This window comes from Spermophilus citellus, assembly GCF_964194105.1.
Source record: "Spermophilus citellus genome assembly, chromosome: 13".
In the NCBI taxonomy this organism is placed as follows: Eukaryota; Metazoa; Chordata; class Mammalia; order Rodentia; family Sciuridae; genus Spermophilus; species Spermophilus citellus.
In genome coordinates this window covers 57,068,804-57,087,173 of record NC_138193.1, presented here as the reverse complement: position 1 = coordinate 57,087,173, position 18,370 = coordinate 57,068,804, and the positions used below count along the sequence as shown (strand labels likewise).

The window sequence follows — 18,370 nt, the reverse complement described above, 5'->3', positions numbered from 1 at the left end:
TATATCCAGAAGTGGGATTTGCTGAGTAGTTCTACTTTCAATTTTTTTTTGAGGGGGGGTACTGGGGATTGAACTCAGTGTAACTGAGCAACATCCCTGGCCCTTCTAATTTTGAAACAAGTTCTCCCTAAGTTGCCCAGGCTGGCCTTGAAATTGCAATCCTCCTGCCTCAGCCACCCTCATAACTGGGATTATAGGCATGTGCCACCATGCCCAGTTCATTTTTAATTTTTTGTGGAATCTCCATACTGTTTTTCATGATGACTATACCAATTTAGGCTATTTTACCTCATGTCATGGCCAATGTCTTGAGGAAGCTGATAATTAACCTTCTATAAAAAGGAAGGAAGGGCTGGGGATGTGGCTCAAGCAGTAGCTTGCTCGTCTGGCATGCGCAGGGCGCTGAGTTCAATCCTCAGCACCACATAAAAATAAAGATGTTGTGTCCACCGAAAACTAAAAAATTAAAAAAAAAATCTCTCTCTTAAAAAAAAAAAAGAAGGAAAAATTACCCTAAAATTTAATATCTGACAGACCACTACTCTGGCAGGGCACTCCATCCTTATGAAAACAATTAGAGAATCTGATACAATATAATTAGTGTCTTGATTTTGTATGTTCCAGAAAAGTAATAATCAAGATGGCCAGGTGCGGTGGTGCACGCCTGTAATCCCAGTAGCTCAGGAGTCTGAGGTAGGAGGATCTCGAGTTCAAAGCCAGTCTCAGCAGAAGTGAGGTGCTAAGCAACTCAGTGAGACCCTGTCTCTAAATAAAATACAAAAATAGGTCTGGGGATGTGGTTCAGTGGTCAAATGCCCCTGAGTTCAATCCCTGGTACCGAAAAAGAAAAAAAAAAAAAAGAAAAAAGAATCCGGATGGGCTGTGTTTTGGTGGCCACATCATGGAGAAAGAGGTTTGGACAGAAGTAGTGATTGGCCTGGAAAAGCATGGCCTGGAGTGGGAATGGAAGAGTCTAGAAAGAGCATTCAAAGAAAGGTGGGAGGTAAACTTGATGGTGAAAGTTGTAGCCCAAGAATTTGTTTGGGAGTCAGGAAGTCATCAGGTTCCTTGCTGCCTCCCTTTCTGGATCTGTGAAATGGCTTTCACAAGAGGGGAGTCACATGGAGGACAAAGCACATTTGCTACATATTTATAGTTAAGAAAAACCAAAGAGAACTGCAAGGCATTTATTCACTAAATATGAAAACTTTCATCTCTCACTCCACCCCAGCCTGGAGACCTTGGTTATAAAGAACTAATGTAATAACTGTGTTGCAACATGTTTTTCCTCTGGTCTGTTTCTTATTCCTCTAGAGAGAGAGAGAGAAGTATGGACATTTAGACCTCAACTGGAGGCATTGATTGCAAGGATTTCTCCCAGAGTTGGCCCACTCGGAAACCAGGTAATCGGAGCTGGAGGAAAGAGGCACCCCCCACCCCATCCCACCAACTTGTTAGCACACACAACACAAAGCTTTTAACTCCAATCAGAAGGGTCAGTTGTCTTGGTGTGTGAGCTGGGGCTGCAGGCAGTTGGGCTGGGTGGAAAGTAGATGGTTGGCATAAGCTCTTTTTCTTCAGAGTCCGGAGTCCGTTGGGGTGGGGTAGGGGGAGGAAGGGAAATTTGCCAAAACGGGGAAGGAGAAGCTAGAAACGGGTGGAGTGTGCTAGGAATGTGCTTGAGATGATCAGAAGCTGAAGCCTCTTTTCATGGGACCCTGGCTGTTGGGTGGTTGATGTGTTTTTCCAAACTCCAAACTCCCCATGATTCAGTACTGTGGCTTTAGTAATTACCAAAGTACTACTTTGCCCTGTGTGTAAATGGCCAATTACCTCAACCTGTCAAAAGGGCCCAGAAATCTCAAATAAGGACCAAGTTCCCCAAGGTCAGAGAATGGGCTGACCCAATTTTAAGAATTTTCAGGTGTTGCTCTGAAGACAACATGGCTTTGTGTGGATGTATGGAAGTGTGGGAGAGGAATGGATTTGGTGGATATATATATATATATATATATATATATATTTTTTTTTTTTTTGTAAAACAGTTTTATTGAGATATAATTCATGAACCATACAATTTACCCATTTAAAATGTACAAGTCACTGGTCTTCAGTGTATACACAGGGTTGTGCAATCATCATCAGTCAATCTGATAAAATTTCATTACATCAAACATAAATCCCATACCCTGTTGCTATCACCCCCTCTGCCCACCCCCACCTCAGCCTCAAACAACCACGGATGTAGTTTCTGTCTCTATGGTTTCCCTATACAGGCCTTTCACATGAATGGAATCATAGTATGTGGTCTTTGTGTCTGACTTCTTTCACTTGGTATGTTTTCAAGGGTCACCCGTGTTGCAGCATGTATCAGTACTTCATTCCTTGCTATGGTGGAATATTACTCCATTGTATGTATATGCTACATTTTGTTTAATCCACTCATTGGCCATTCAGGTTGTTTTTTTACCTTTTGTCTAATATGATAATGTTGCATTAATTATTTGTCTGCAAGATTTTTGTGAGGAGGTACATTTTCATTTCTCTTGGGCATAGACCTAGTTGAATATGATAACTCCACGTTTAACCATTTGGGAAACTGCCAGACCGTTTTCCACAGCATAAGTACCTACCATTTTGTATTTTCACAATCAATGTATTAGAATTTTAGTTGCTCCACATTTTATTTTTTTTTGTTAACTTTTTAAAATTATTATTGGTTGTTCAAAACATTACCAAGCTCATGCTATATCATCTTTCATACATTTGACTCAATTGGGTTATGAACTCCCATTTTTACCCCAAATACAAATTGCAGAATCAAAAATATGGAACGCTTCACGAATTTGCGTGTCATCCTTGCGCAGGGGCCATGCTAATCTTCTCTGTATGGTTCCAATTTTAGTATATGTGCTGCCGAAGCGAGCACTGCTCCACATTTTCTAGCTAATGCTTGTTCTTTTTTGACTGTGAAGTTGTAAAAGTTCTTTATGTATTCTAGGTACTATTCCTGTACCAGGTATATGATTTGCAAGTATTTTTTTCATTTTATGGGTAGTCTTTTCGTTTTCTTGATGTTGAACTTTGAAGCATTAAAGTTTTTAATTGTGATGGAGTCCAATTTATGTATTTGTTGTGTTGCTCATGCCATACCCAGAATTGTTTTTTTTTTTTTTTGCCAAATCACAGTGTTGTAAATATTTGCCCCTATTTTTTTTTTGCTAAGAATTTTATAGTTTTAGTTCTTAAATTTAGGTCTTCGATCCATTTTGAATTAACTTTAAAAATTTTGAGACAAAATTCACATAACATACAATTAATGTGTATAATTCAGTGACATTTAGTACATTTATAATGTTGTGAAACCATCACCTCTCTTTGGTTTCAAAACTTTCACCACCCAAGAACAACCCATTTCATCGAAAAACTACTCTCTATTAGCCCCTGCTCCTGAAAAACTACTAGTTGATTTCTGTCTCTATGGATTTTCTTTTTCTGGATTTTAATATAAAGGAGTTTTACAATGTATTACCTTTTGCATTTGGTTTCTTTCAGTTAGCATAATGTTTTTGAGGATCTTCCAAATTATAGCATCTATTAGTACTTCATTTCTTTTTTATGGATGAATTATATTAATTGTATATCATAATAGTCAGCTTTCTGTCACTGTGACGAAATACCTGAACTAATAAACTTAGAGATAGGAAAACTTTATTTTGGCTCACAGTTTCAGAAGATTCAGTCCATAGTCATTTGGCTGTGTTGCTTTTGGGCCTGTGGCAAGGTGGTACATCATGGTAATTCTGTTTAACATCTTGAGGAACTGCCAGACTGTTTTTCATAGCAGTTGCTTCATTTTCCATTCTTGCCAACCATGCATGAGAGTTCTAATTTCTCTACATCTTTTTCAAGACTTATTTTTTCTGTTTTTAAAAATTTATTATAATTGGGCATAGTGGTGCATGTTTATGATACTAGCTACTCTGGGAGCTGAGGCAAGAGGATAGCAAGTTTCAAGCTAACCTTGGCAAGTTAGTGAGACCCTCTCTCGAATAAAAATTAAAAAGGGCTGGGGATGTTGCTCAGTGGTAAAGTGCCTCTGGGTTCTGGGTTCAATCCCTAGTACTGGGAAAAAATATTGTAGGCATCCTCATGGGTATTAAGCAGTGTTTCATTGTCATTTTGATTTGCATTTCCTTAATGACCAGTTGAGCTAATTTTTGCATATGGTGTGAGGATAAGGATTCAACTATATTCTTTTGCCTGTGCCTACCCAGAACCATTTGTCCAAAGGACTATTCTTTCACCATCTAATATCTTGGTACCTCTGTAGAAAATTAGTTGGCCATAGGTGTATGGGTTTATTTCTGGACTTAATTTTAGTTTTATTTCATTGATCTACACGTCTATCTTTGTGCTAGTTATCACACTGTCTTCACTGCTGCTTTGTATAAGTTTTGAAATCAGGGAATGTAACTCCTCCCATTTTGGTCTTTTCCAGGATTGCTTTGACTACTTGGCGTCCCTTGAAACTCTGTGAATTTTACAATCATCTTGTCAATTTCTATAAAGATGTCAGAAATTCTGATTAGTTTTTTGTTGAATTTTTAGGTCAGTTTGGGGAATTTTGCCATCTTACCAGTGTTGTCTACAGATTCATAAACAGTGGATGCTTTTCATTGATTTAGAGCTTTAATTTCTTTCAGCACTGTTTTGTAGTTTTCAGAGTAGAATAAAATTTTTGTAGTTCTTTTGTTAATTTTATTCCTAAGTATTTTAGTCTTTTTGATGCCATCATGAATAAATTATTTTTCTAAATTTAATTTTAAGGTTATTTATCACACTTATGTAAAAATAGAATTATTTCTGCACATTGATCTCATATTCTACAACCTTGCTGAACTTATTATTCTTAATAGATTTTTTAAACTTGATTTCTTTGGATTTTCTTTATACAAGATCATGACATGATAAAATCATATCATCTCTGAATACAATTTTACTTTTTCCTTCCAATTTGGATGTGTTTTATTTATTTGTCTTGCCCAGTTGTTCTGTGGAGTGGAGTCTTAAAGGGCCAAGAAGACCAAAATATACTAGACCAATCTATGGAGAGAAGTTCAAAAAATGTACCCATTATGGGTTCAGGACGATCAGGCCTACATCCATCCATTTATCCCCAAAATGTATATGGGGTATTCATTGTGTCCTAAAAATCTGATAAGAATACCATTATCTTCCTCTTGAACTAATGCACTGCCTTTTCAATGAAGACTTGACTTATTTTTGACATGTTCTTTTAATAGGCACCAGGGACAGGAGTGGCCGACACTGAGCTTAAGGTCTAACCAGGCATATAGACAAGCCAAACCGGTAATTATATGCTCATGAGAACATCACAGTCTATGGGAGCCATATCCAGAGTGATAGAGGGAGGTGAGAGAGATAGAGAGAGAGTGTGTGTTGAGGGAGAGGAAGGGGGAAAAGATTTCCAGAGGAAGTAGACTGGATTGGGACATCTTGAAGAAATAGGCAATGGGCCCAAATGTGTTTTAGGCACACACTGAAGCTCTAGCTGGCATCTGCCAGGACAGCCTTTCCAGGGAATTCTACTTCCCTATTCAGCCAGTGTGCAAATAGGATTGTGTGGACTGCAGAAAGTGGGGTGGTGGTCTTTAGAGGACTCTGGAAGATCGAGTGAGGTTAAGAGAGGAGAAACAGAGAAAAAATATGGATGGGACTAACCAGGAAGCATAAATATGACTTCTACTTGGCCTTTTGAGAAAAATTACCCATCCTTCTCTTTCTAGTATCCATTTCCTCTGGGTTTATTCTGTAATGTGTCTTTGCTCTCTTGAGCTCTGCTCCACTTGAGTCACAGGGCCTCAGTTCAAATTTTAACTGAGGTAGTCACCGGTGTCTTCTTTACTGTGTTCAGTTGAATAAGTCCTAAGCATGTCATAAAAATGTCTGATGGCAGGGTGACCAATTATCCAGGTTGCCTGGGACTCCAGATTTCATCACTGAAAGTCCTGCAATTTGGGAGACTCCTCAGTTTCAGGCAAATTGGGATTCTTGATCACTTAGTATGGCCTTAGATAGGAGCAGTCTTCAAAGGAAGTTCATTACACATCCAAAACCAAAACCAGAAAGGTTTCGGTGCCTCTGGGAGATATTACAGTCTATTGTTGACTAGCCTGGAATTGGAATTATTAAGATCTAAGTTAGACTTACAGCCCTGCCAGTTACCAGCTTCCAGCCTCTAGCTTCCAGCTTCCAGATTGGTTAGCTGTGGATAGTGCTGAGTCTCAGCTTTCATGTCCGTGGAGCTGTGGGAATAATGTTCTCCGAGGATTGTCTAGAATGAGAAAATGCCTCCAAAGTGCCTGGCACAGATTTTGAAATATTGTAAGTGACCAAAAAAATGATCCACATTTTTGTTCAGAGGTTGACAAACTGTAGCTGGTGGGCCAAACCTTGCCAGCCTCCTATTATTGTAAATAAAGTTTTATTGCAACAGTCACACCCTTTTGTTCACGTATTGTCTAAGACTGCTTTCAAGCTACAAAGGCCTAGTTGAATGGGTGCAGTTGAGTACATATGGACTGCAAAGCCCAAAATATTTATTTTCTGGCCCTTTATAGAAATAGTTTGCCATTCCTGGGCAAATCTTATTAATATTACCAGGTGTGGTTGAGGGAGCCTTGACTCAGATCCAGGAAGCTTGGGTTCCAGTCTGGTAGGCATCCTGTCTGATAGAACTGTCTCTGTTACCTTGAGTAGATCATTCAACTTCTTAAGATTTATGCCCTTATCTGTGATACATAGAGGCAATTTATAAAGCCCATTCATGTAGTCAACTTTCTAAGACATTTTGAACCTATGAGACATTCCAGAAAGAGGTTCTATGGAAGGTGGGTAAAGGGTGGAATGAATTCTGGCTTTGATGCCTCATTCTCAGATTCCCTGGGGTTGACAAGTCACCATCCTCCTCAGCTGGGTCTTCTGTAGTAAGTCCCAGCAGCCTTCAGGAGAAGGCAGGTTGAACAAGTTCATTAAACCTACCAGAAGTCCTTGGTCAACTGCCCTGGAGAAGTCAGGCTGTCTGCCATGCCAGGGAACCTGGTTTCTAGTGTGAGGAAGAATGAATCATGATTCTCTTGTATCCAATCTTCCTGCCTATCAGAGGTTGTGGTATGAGTCACCCAAATTTGCCAGTGATAAGTGTGAATGACCTTAGGCCACCTCAAACATGCTGATTTGCAAGGTGATGCCCTTTGGTTTCACAGTTGTGAAAAAGTTGTGAAAAGGTGAAAAAGAGAAAGTGTGCAAACACACCAGGCCCTCAAGAGCTTTCTGTAATTAATAACTCAGGACAGAAAACTTTTAAGAGGTGGCTTCATTTTATAAAGATATCTTCTTTCTTCCTTTTTCCCTTCTCCTATTCTGGATGCTCTTCCCTGTTTCAGGATGTCCTCTTCTAAGGTCCCCTAAGCACTGGGTTAAGTCCTCCCTCTGTGAGCTCTGGCTAACTCGGCCCACCCCAGCACTGCCCTTTCTGCATTTCTGTCCTGTCTGGTCAGAACCTTCCCAGCGTTGCTTCACACACAGCCTGGGTTACTTTCTGATAGTTCCATGGACATTAATCAGCTCTCCCCAGCCCCGTCACCTCCACAAGGGCAGGGCAGAGCTGGGTTGTCTCTCTCATCTGCATGCCCTGGGGGCTGGGGTTGGGTGCTGGGTGCAGCAGGAAGTGTGGCCCAGGTAGAATGTTCTACCAACCTGTTCCTGCCCAGGGCTGGGGCTTCCTTTCCTCATCCAGGCTGTGGAAGTTTCATTTAAACTTCTCCCATATCCGGGTCTCTACTTCAATTCACTATCCTAGCAGGTTGAGTTGGCTTATACTACCCTGCTTATTCCTTGAGGCTATTGTGTGACAGTTCTGGGCCTTTATCCTGATTAGGATAATAACATCCTAAATTTGGCCAGTGGGCAGCCTTTCGTTACCAACTGAAAAATGAACTGGAAGTTTCTGCCAATGAGTGTTTATATACCTTGTTCTTCTACAGAACAATTAGTGTTCCTTTATTATGAAAGCCAGTTGTGTCACGGGATGTCTAATTGGATGGATATTACTGGAACTCTTTGGAGTTTCTTTGTCAGGGTGTCAAGTTTCATTTTGATTATATGGGGGAAAACTAACCCTTTTTATTAAACCAATGTGAATATTAAATATAATCACTGACATTCTAGCAATCTCATATTCAAATAAGAAATAAGAAATAGGCTGAATCTGCACACCCCTGTGTGGTATGTGGAATGGCCTCTGGGAAGGGCCCTGGGAGGGGATGAAGGGCCTATGGCCTTCCTGGTTCCCACTGAGTCTGGGGACCAGCATGGAACACACTCCTCAGGAGCATTTACTTACTCACATTTTATTATTACGTATCTGCTAAGTCCTTACAAATATAAGAACACAGCATTTTTTTTGGTCTGCTTATTTAGGAATGCTCTGTTTTGTCCTTTCCATTTTTAAAATTCCTATACAGCATGTGCTTGGTTAACTTGGACCTATTTTGAGTTCACGTGTGGTTGGACATTAAGAAGAAAAGTTCAGTTTGGGATTGTAGCTCAGTGGTAAAACGCTTGCCTCGCATGTGTTAGGCGCTGGGTTCAATCCTCAGCACCACATAAAAATAAATAAAGATATTGTGTCCATCTACAACTAAAAAAATATTTAAAAATAAAGAAGAAAAATTTCACCTTAGGTAAAGCAAAATGTTCCTTAAGTAAAACAGCCATGGGAGCTACTTCCTATCCTGAATATGCTGTGCTTTCCATAAAGACAGTGCTTGGTGGCCCCTGAGAGGTCCTGGAGACTGGCTAATGCTGAATAATCAACCAGAAGCAAAGGAGCCCTCAAGCTCTGCTCCCCAACCTTGTTAAGGAAGCCCATAGCTGCACAGGGGCATGAAGACAAAAGGTGTAGGTGGTTCTCGACCTTGAGTTTTGTGTCCAAGGATGTCCAGTCCCTCTAACAACCGTGGACCAAGAGGCTATGACAAACATGACGAAGAAGTCAACAGAGTAACCAGTTTCATCCTTTTCACAGAAAGCTGGACATCTGTCGGCAGGCAGGGCTCAATTGCAAACGGTCAAGTGGGTTAGGCAAGGTTTGAGAAGTGTTTTTGATGTTCCCTTGATGTTTGTTGTCCCAGCGGGAGCCAGGCAAACCTGTCCATGTCGCAAGTCCCTTGACAGGAGGGAAGATGAGTTTTTATTTGTTTTGTTTTTGCTTAGTTGGCCTCTTGTACGCATTGGTTCTTCTTCCCTCAATTGTGGGACATAATTCACAACACAGCTCCCATTCCTTGCATTTTAAAAACACACAATTTTCCCTAATACAATTTCTGTGTCATCTTTATGGCTTTACCGCCCCCCGCCTTTTACAGAATTAAAGACTATTTTACAGATTTGAAACAGCTTTCCTACAAATTTGGATGCTCTTTTTGCTTTGGTGGCTTTCCAAACATAGGCAGGCACCAACAGATTTCTGTCTTTAGGTTTCTGCTGCAGATGTGTGAAGAATCTGAAGAGAGTGTGAAGCCAGAAGGAGGGGCTGCCCCGCCCCAGCTCACCTGGCTAAATGCAGGCTGGGTGCCTGTGTTGGCCGCAGCCTGACCAGCCTGAGGACCCAAGGCTGCTGCTTGGGACGAGGTCAGACAAGCCGTGGAAGCTTTATTTCCTTCACAATTGCCTCTCATTCTTTAACCCAGAAGTTCTGTTCTTCATGAATGGAGTAATGTTGAAAGCCCACTTCTTCTAGAAAGTCCTTTGTTTATTATGTACTTGTGTATACGGAGATCCTTGGAGAATCTGACAAGAGTGCCCGGAATGTTCTAGAACAGCAGCTCCCAGATGGCTGGCTGTGACTCTTGTGTCCTAGCCTGGTTGTTGAACGGAGGGATCCCAATCCCACTGTAGTTCTAGGTCAGAGTCCTACTAGTCTTGTCCAATCTCTCTTCGGGGAGGAGAATTTGACAACTTCCCACTCTACATCCACAAGAAAATGGTATGGAGGACTATGGATTGAATTGGGTCCTCTCCAAATTCATATGTTAAAGTCCTAACCTGTAGTAACTAGGAATGTATTTGCAGGTAGAGATTTTAAGGAGGTAATTAAAATGAGGTCATTAGCATGGGTCTTAATAAGTGTCTTCCTTAGAAGAGGAGAATAGGATACGGGTGTACACAAGGAAGACTATGTGTGGAGACCCAGGGGGAGGCGCCATGTATGAGCCAGGAGAGAGGCCTCAGAAGACACCAACCCTATCCACACCTCAATCTCTGACTTCCTGCCTTTAGACTGTGAGAACAGGGATTTCCGTTGTCTAAGCCTCCCAGTCCATAGTTGTAGATGCCCTAGCAAGCAGATATGCTGGGTCTGGTGGGCACTGTGTGGGTTTTTGGCAACTATGAGTACTTAATAGACTTCAGTTGTCCTGTGGGATGTTTCTTTTGCAGTTCACTGAGAGCTCTCCAAGGATGTCCTGCTCCCCCAAGTGTAACCACAAAGTTTATACTTTGCTTTTTTATTCTTTGCATTCTTTTCTTGGATCCTGGAGGACTGGGAGTAGGAGACTGGAGCCTCAGCTCCAGAAGCAGTTATCAGATTGTGTGACCTTGGGGAGGTCATGCAACCTCCTGGGCCCTCAGGCTTCTGGCCTGTCACATCAGCAGTTGAGCAGGTGGTCTCTGGAGTTCCTCCTATCTCAGACACCGACTCTAGACACTTCTGCCATTAGCCTCACACTGTACACTCTTGTGAACTCAATCTTTTCTCAGGTTGCTGATTTCTCCCATTTATAACGTGGCCAGGAAATTTCTTTTTGTTAACATCAGCCTGGGAGGTCATCAAAATAAATAGTCCTCTTGGAGTTCACATATATTTATGAGAGGACAGGGAAGCCTAGTTCTAATTCCAGGGAGCAGACTGGGAACTGCAGGGCTGTCAATTTACCTCCCAGTGCTTCTTCAGACTGACTTCTTTCCATCAGACAAACTGGGGATTTATTTTTTGCTTTAACAAAGGTGGCGATTGAAGTAAAATTAGGTGTCATTTGAAAACTGAATGATCATGGAGATGTAAAATAGCAAGAGTGGACTGACAAACAGTAAGTCATGTGAACCTGCCCGCTTATCTTGGGGATCTTTGTCATTTTGCAGCTTGGCCTGGCCTGTGGTTTTGTATTGAATCTTGGTGCAAATAATGGACTTTCCTTCCTTTTCCTCTTCACATTCAGACTGCTCAATTCAGAGCTCTGCACTGCCATCAGCCTACCTGTTATAACAGGTACTGGCTCATTTGTCATTCTGGCACACACCTTGGACCCATCCTAGGCATTACTCATCTGAAATTGGAGGCTACTAACCATTTTCCAGATGAGTGCCCAGTGGCTTCATGTTTTGTTATAGCCTCTTTTTAATTTTGTTCAGCTCAGTGCAACTCCAGAAATTTGAACATTTTCTATGTATTCAGAACCATGAGGGGTACACCAACCATGTCACAAACCAAAGAACTACATGACCCGGTTCTAGACTCCAGGGAGCTTGTGGTTTTCCTGGGAAGACAGGATACTTGCATGAAACAAGCTGCGAGTAGTCAAGTTGAAAAAGTCATAACCTCAGCTGGTCAGAGCAGAGGCGCTAGTGCTCTTGACACATTCCAAGACTGGCGAGGAAGCAGAGTTTAGGAACAACTGTAAGTGTCAAGAAAGATCAAAGAGGAGAGATGAACCTTGACCTATCCTTGGCATTGGGAAATTTGGGGCAGGTGATCCTAGGTTTCTGAGGGCAACTCAAGCTGTGGAAGATCTGCAAGGATTTCGTAGACTCTCATAGAAATGGGACACTGGGGAGAGGGAGAAAGCTCTTAGGAGAGGTGAGAATTAGGAGGAGGGAGAGAGAGAGGTGGGGGGATCAGAGGTGGAAATTGGACTTGAGCAAACAGACTGTTTAATTTGGACTGTGTGAGATGGTTTCCAAACAAACCTCCCTCCCCTTTCTCCATCCTGTGCCTTCTTTGGTTTCCAGACCCTGACGTCATGACGTGGCGCAGCTGCAGTTATGTATCTTTTCCTTTCCGTTTGACCTCCCAGCTAAAGTACCACTTTCTTGGCACCCAAAATGGAATCACTGCCAGTGGGCAGAGGAGAGATGGGTTTTGGAGATCAGCCCTGTGGAAAGCTGAGGGATATTGCATGTTCTTCCCTGAGGTGGCCACTAGAAATGATGTGGGGTGTGTCTTCTGGAAAGGAGTGGAATCTAGGATGTCTACAAAGCCCTTCTCTAGAAAACAGACACTGGTAGGCCTCCATACTTCCTGAATTAGACTGTTTCCCCTTTTCCTGTTGGATGGAGACCCTAGTCTCCTTCTAAGAGGATAGAGGTGGTGTTGTCTTGGGAATTAATGTGATGGTTGGCCAGGTGAGGTTGAGGGTTCAAGACAAAGCATGCTGCATGAGGCCACAGCCCATGTCCAACTATTATGGGACACAAATCTAATAGGAAAGAACAGATTTTCTTTTTGTAGTTCTTTGGGAGAACCACCTCCTTGGAGAGTGTTAGCAGGCTGTATTATTCCATTTTCAGTTGCTATAACAAAAATACCCAATCTGGGTACTTTATAAAGAAAATAAATTTATTTAGTTCATAGTTTTGGAGGCTGAAAGTGTGGCCTCATCTTTTTGGAAACTGGTGAAGTTCCCCTTAGCTGCATGATTTTGTGGCATCATGGTGAGAGCACCCGTGAGACCGAGAGATCACATGGTGAGACAGGAAGTCAGAGAAGGTGGAGAGATCCCAGTTTTATTCCTTGTTCCTACCTCTTAAAAGGTTTTACCTTCTTAATATTGTCAAAGTGGGGACAAAGCTTCTAACATATAAACAGTTGGGGGACATACTCAAACCATATTCAAACTATAGCAGAGTCCATGGTGCCTTCATTATTTAATTTTACTTAGCCATGAAGAGGAATGAAATTATGCCCTTTGCTGGTGTTTGGGTGGACTGGAGAGCATAATGATAAGTGAAATAAGCCAGACTCAGAAAGTCGAGGGCCAGCTATTCTCTCTCATATGCAGAAGCTAGCGCAAAATAAGGGGAAAAAAAGGTGGGTGGTGATGCCACAAAAATAGAAGGAAGATCAGTGGAGTAAAGGAAGTTTCAGGGGGAAGAAGGAAGGATGGGAAAAGGGAGGAACTGCGGAATGGATCTGACCAAATTACGCTATGTACCTATATGAATATACCACAGTGAATTCCACCTTTATGCATATCTGTAAAGCACCAATTAAAAAAAACAAGAACTAAATAGAAGGAAGATCTGTAGGGTAGAGGAAAGGGAATAGGGGGAGAGAGGATGGGAAGGGAAAGAGAAAATACTGAACTGAAATAGAGCAAATTATATCCCGTGCCTGTATGGATACGACAAAATGAACCGCACTATTACGTATACCTATAATGCACAATTAAAAACATTTAAAAAGTAAAATATCATCAGGAAGAATTCTGGATGGGCCTTGATCTTCCCTAGGTAGAGGATGGGTACATGAGGATGGGTACATGACCTAATGAAGGCTTCGTTAAGATGATTGTCTCAGGGCACTTTGTGCCCAGAGCTCTGGAACATTCCTGTAAATTAATTCACCTATGCCCATTCCTTCCCAAGACAGGTAAAAGGAGGTTCTAATTGGTCAGACACCAAGGGCCCTAACTCCTCTGAGATAAAAGAATACCACCAAGTGTGAGAGAATCTTGGAAAATCTTGTTTGCCTCCACTTGGGATCATGCTAACAGCACTTATATCCTTCCTTCCTTCCTTCCTTCCTTCCTTCCTTCCTTCCTTCCTTCCTTCCTTCCTTCCTTCCTTCCTTCCTTCCCTTCCCTTCCCTTCCCTTCCCTTCCCTTCCCTTCCCTCCCTCCCTCTCCTTCCTTCCCTCCCTCCCTCCCTCCTTCCTCTTTCTTTCTTTCTTTCTTTCTTTCTTTCTTTCTTTCTTTCTTTCTTTCTTTCTTTCTTTCTTCTTTCTTCTTCTTTTTTTTTAACAGCACTTATATCCTAAAGGACCTTTTTGCAATAAAATTCAGATGTTTCCACCCAACTCAATACCACTCTGTCTCTCCCACATGCACAGGTCTCTGTGCTATTTGGAAGCTTAAAACATTGTAAAGTTCTGGAGAATTACATGTTTATTAGTCAAACAGAAATATGTCACCTCCTTTTTTTCCTCCATGCAGAAAAGTATCTCTGGAAACATACACCAACCAGTGCCAAATGCCTGGGAGTCAGGAACCTGCCAAGTCTTTCAAGTTTGATTCGCTGCCATCCAAAGTGAAAATTAGGGAGCTGGCTCTCCTGAACTTTGGACTGGTGACAGAAGAAGCTAAGTGGACCCTGAATTAGAGGTTAGAGGAGCCCAAGTTCTCTGGAACTCACTAGTCACAGGACACTGGGCAAATCACAGAATATCTTGGTCTCCTCCTCAGTGAAATGGGACAATTGGAAAGTTATGGAGATGAAACAAGGTAATGGGAACACTCAGTGTCTCAGCTGCGAAGCAAGCAGGAGATCAGCAGGGCAGGAGATAGCTAGAGGGTGTGGGCCCAGGATAGAGGGACTGGGAGGGGGATGGCATTTGGGATGTCAGAGTCTTAGTGGTCACAGTGGCCTCCAGTTTGAGCCAGCCTGTGCCAGCATCCATGGGGTCATACCTGGTGGCTGAGGTGAGCCTTATGGGGTTTGAGCAAGGCCTTACTTAGCTGTAGAGAGGGGTGTGGGAGGTGAGGCAGGCTGTAGCCAGCAGGTGGAGGTAGAATGCTCCAGGCTTGAGAGTGGGCTCATGCCTGCTAGGCAGGGAGTCAAGTCTAGGGCGTGCTAAGCATGGGGCCGGGGCTCCCTTTTGGCCTTTTCAAGGGCCTACTTAGAAACCCAAGGCAGAAGGAGAGTCAGTGGTCAGAGTTAGGGTCAAGATTGCAGATGGCAATTTGGGTCTACATTAATTTAAGGCAGTAAGAACAATTTAGGAACCCACTCGTGTAGTGGGGGAGGGAGGATGAGATGAGGGTTGGGCTCCTAACGAAATTCCTGGTCTGATTAAGGTCAACTCACAACCAGGGACTGAGCTTGCTGGACCTCAGCAACTATGTTAACATGGACCAACACATATTGATAGGTATGATGTGGAGTACAAAAGCAATATGATAACAATATTATTGAATTCATTCAATGTTCTGAGCACTATACTAAGTGCCTCATAAGCATCTTCCAATTTAATTTTATTTCATTTTAATCTTCAGATCTATGAGACTTTTACCCATTTTGCGGACAGGGAGATCAAGAGGTCTAGTGGTGGAGCTGGCATTTGAAACCAACTTTCTCTGACTGCAGAGATTGTGCTATTATTATGATTTCACTGAGTACCATCACGGTGATAACAGAGGTGAGGGTTGTAGTGGTCCCAGCTCTGCATGTCCTGAGTAGGCGCATGACTCCTTCTACTCCTCACATGACCCATGACATGAATATGATCTCAGCTTCACAGATGAGAAGAGACCAGGGCGTTAACTTGCCCAAGGTCTCAGAGTTGGTGAGAAACACAGCCAAAACAAGACCTGCATCTGGCTTGGTGCCATGGTCACCTGTAATCTCAGTGGATTGGAAGGTGGAGGCAGGAGGATCACAAGTTCAAAGCCAGACTCAGTAATTTAGAGAGGCCCTAAGCAATTCAATGAGTCCCTGTCTCAAAATAAAGTACAAAATAGGGCTGGGGACGTGGCTCAGTGGTTATGCACCCCTGGGTTCAATCCCTAGTAGCAAAACAAGATAAAGAAAAAGATGTGATTAATACCCTCATAAAAGAATCTTGAGGGAGCCTGATTGCTCCTTTGCTGTGTGAACACATAGCAGTTACCATCTGCAAAAACTGTGTGCTCAGCAGACACCGAATCTTCTGGCACCTTAATCTTGGACTTTCCAGCCTCCAGAACTGTAAGCAATAAAATTTTTGTTGTTTAAAAATTACCCAATCTAAGGTATTTTGTTATAGCATCATGAATAGACTAAGACATTTGCTAACCTATTGAGAACTAACAAACATTTTACAATATTTACTTTTTTTTTTATTCATTTGGACACAAAATCTAAAGTTAACCCTCCATATTTGCGGGTTCTGTTTCCTCAGATTTGACCAACTTCAGATCAAAAATATTTTAAAAAATGCATCTGTATTGAACATGTAAAACTTTCTTCTTGTTATTATTTCCTACATAATACAGTGCAACAATTATTTACATAACATTGACATTGAATTAATGATTACAAGTCATCTAGAGATGATTTAAAACACATGGTACAGGGCTGGGGTTGTGGCTCATTGGTAACGCGCTTGCCTACCATGTGTGAGGCACTGGGTTCAATTCTCAGCACCACATACAAATACTAAAATAAAGATCCATCAACAACTTAAAAAATATTTAAAAAAATAAAACACATGGTACAATGTTTGAAAGTTACATGCAATTACTATGCCAGTTTATGTGGGAGACTTAAGCATCTGTGGATATTGAGATTCACTGGCACTTCTGACATCAATCCTCTGTGGATAGTGAGGGAGAACTGTATTTTATATAGTCCAAAAGTGAGTAACATTGTCTTTTGCATTGTTGCTTTAGTGGCAAATTTATTACCCTACACCTATTTCAAATTTGTATACCCCATCTTCAGGCCATAGTCACAGGGCTGGACAAGCTCATCTTCCAAATTTCTATCCAGTTCTTAGTACCTTTTTATGTGCCCTGCCAGAGGCACCTATAGATGTGTAGGTCACATGCACAGGGAAAGAGTTCTATCTACCTTTAAAAAGAATGTGAAGAACAAAATAAAGTAGCACTGGGTTATAACTCAAAGTATAAAATAAATACTTGAGTCCATACTGTTGTAAATAAATGATAGAATAAAAAGAAAAAGATGTCATGCTGAAGGATTTCAATAGATTTGTTAGATGCTCCACACTGAAGTGGGTGGGACAGAAGTCTGTATTAATTTCCTGTGGCTGTTGTAACAAATCACCACAAACTTGGGACTTGAAACAATGATCTATTCTTTTTATAGTTGCAGAAGCCTGAAGTCTGAAGTCCATATCGCTGAACCAAAATCAAGGTGTGGGCAGGTCTGAGCTTCTTCTGGAGGCTCCAGGGAAGAATCTGCTACTTGCCTCTTCCAGTTTCTGGAAGTCATGTTGGCCATATCACTCCAATCTCTGTCTCAGTCTCCTATCCTGTGTCAACCTTCCTCTGCCCCTCTCTTATAAGAATCCTAGTGACTACAGTTAGGGCCCATTCAGATAATCCAGGATCATCTCCACATGCCAAGATCCTTAATTTAATCACAATTGCAAAATCACTTTCGATCCATATGCACATGGAAATGGCTAATACTGAAGGTTCTGGGGATTAGAACATGGGCATAGTCAGGGGCCACTGTTCAGTCCAGCACATTCTCTACTCCTTAAGTATGGGCTGACACACTGACTTCCACCCAAGGACAGTACATAAAAGGGGAAACATGAGTGATGTTACAGTGGAGAAACCTGAACTCAGCCAGATAATCAAGTTCAACATCAATAATGATAAATCATGTTGATAGTATGTTTCCTTGGCATGCCACCTCTGTGATCATTCTCCCTGAACCACACAACCATAACCTAATTATGAGGAAAACATCAGACAAATCCCAATTGAGGCATCTATAAAACACCTGACCAGTATCTCCCCAAATGGTCAAGATCATCAAAAACAACAGAAGTCTAAGAAACTATCACAGCCAAGAGCAGCTCAAGGAGACACAACTACTAAATGCAATGTGGGGTTCTGGATGGGATTCTGGAACAGAAAGAAGACATTTGGTAAAAACAAAACAAAATCAAATTAAATGATGCATGGACTTTAGTTAATAATAATACACATAAATAGTAGAGTGGCTACACAATGGAATATTACATAGCAGTGAAAATGGGTCTCTGACTATATGTATCACTATGGATAAATATTAGCAAAATGATGTCAAGTGAAAAAGCAAGTCCTAGAAGGCTATCACATAATACCTTTTTCTAAAGGTGAAAAGTATGCAAAATTTAAGCAACACATTGTTTGTATATGTTGTGATCTAAATAGCTACATCTGCATGTATATATTTATATCTACCTATTTATTTAAATATCTTTGTATATATAAACAAAGGGACATATGTGTACCACATTATATATATCATATATATATATATATATATATATATATATATATATATATATGCTTTC

General features: G+C 41.5%; 1 long non-coding RNA gene across 1 annotated transcript in view; it reads left to right on the top strand.

Annotated features, from left to right (window-relative positions):
- LOC308632257 overlaps positions 1 to 17,865 on the top strand; it is a 36,177-nt gene extending 18,312 nt beyond the window's left edge. Inside the window, exons 2-5 of the long non-coding RNA XR_014018461.1 lie at positions 1,317 to 1,403; positions 14,295 to 14,582; positions 15,354 to 15,496; positions 17,167 to 17,865. This is a non-coding gene — a long non-coding RNA (uncharacterized lncRNA). The remainder of the gene's footprint in view (positions 1 to 1,316; positions 1,404 to 14,294; positions 14,583 to 15,353; positions 15,497 to 17,166) is intronic.
- Positions 17,866 to 18,370: the final 505 nt, after the last annotated feature.